The sequence below is a fragment of the Centruroides sculpturatus genome, unplaced genomic scaffold, assembly GCF_000671375.1.
Source record: "Centruroides sculpturatus isolate CEXI.00-Female unplaced genomic scaffold, Cexi_2.0 scaffold1301, whole genome shotgun sequence".
Lineage (NCBI taxonomy): Eukaryota > Metazoa > Arthropoda > Arachnida > Scorpiones > Buthidae > Centruroides > Centruroides sculpturatus.
In genome coordinates, this window is record NW_019385670.1 from 225835 (window position 1) to 227402 (window position 1568).

A 1568-nucleotide genomic window follows, 5' to 3' on the forward strand; every position below is an offset into this window, starting at 1 on the left:
CGTGTGTAAAGAACTTCGATTTGCTCTAATCTTATTGCATCCAAATGGGGTCGCAGGATTTTAGAGTTATACAGAAGTTTAGAAATGGGAATGCAGAATTCTAAAATTAGCATAATTAATGCAAACAATTGTGTAAAAAAAAGTTAGGCGTGTAACTGCAGTAAAAATTTTATTTAAATTTCATGATAAGAGAACATTTATCACAGACCATTAGTTCGTATCCGGTTTTTTTATCAACAACGAATGTGATTTAATATACAACAGAAAGTTCTTCTTAAACCGTTTTCTCCTTAAATATCGAATGTCGACAGAAATGTAAGGAATCAAATAGATTACATCATCATTAACTAACGCTTTCGCAACAGCATAAAAGCTGCGAAAACATACCCAGGAGCTGATAAATCTACTGACCATAACCTTCTATCAGCCTCAAAGGCTTTAAAAATCAAGAAGTGTTCAAAAAGAAAGCCCACGCCAAGAATCGACATTAGAAAACTGCAAGTTCCAACTACAGCAAATAATGTCCGAGTAACGTTGAACGAAAAATTAAATAATGCAATTGATGGATTGAACATAGAGAAAACGTGGGATATGATTAAAAAAAGTCAGCGATGTCTCGGCCAAAAAATTAACAACAAATAGAACTAAGAAGAAGAAGTGGATGACGGATGAAATACTAGACTTGATAGAGCAAAGAAGAACGTTCAAAAATAATAATATAGGAAGATATTGATATATGCAACTCACTATTCGTAAAAAAAATTAGACAAGCAAAAGAAGAATGGTTGTCAGCAGAATGTAGAGAAATTGAAGCGCTAGACGCAAGATATGATTCATTCAATATGCATAAAAAAGTCAAACAGGCAGCAGGATTGTACAGGAGGAAAACGAGTGGAATCCTTACCGACAATAGTAAAAGAATTTTGACAAGAGAGCTAAAACATATAGAATGGAAGAATTATATTGTAACTTTATTTAAAGACAAGAAGAGTCCAGGTCACAATGTTGACTCGCGCGCTGGACTAGACATCAGGAGAAGCAAAGTGGAACACGCCTTGAAAACAGCTAAAAACAGAAAAGCCGCCGGCCTAGACGGTGTACATGTACAGGTACTAAAACTTCTTTCTAGTGAGCGTGTTCTCTCCGTGATTGTGGAACTATTCAATTGTATCTATCGTACGGGGAATATACCAATGGATATGCTTATGTCAACTTTCCTAGCACTACCGAAGAAACTAAATTCGAAAAATGTAATGAACACTGGCTAATTTAATGAGCTTGGCACTGGCAGTTTAATGAGTCATGCGCTGAAACTTTTTTAAAAATCATACGCACACGCATTTATAAAAAGTGCGAAGGGAGATTAAGCAATATACAATTTTGCTTCAGAAATGGGTACGACACACGAGAAGCGATCTTTAGCATCCAAGTATTGGTTCAAAGATGTCGAGATGTCAACGTAGATGTATTCGCCTGTTTCTTGGATTACGAAAAGGCGTTCGACACGATAAAGCACGACAGGTTGATGAAAATGTTAATGAACTTAAAACTGATTCAGCCGTGTTTAT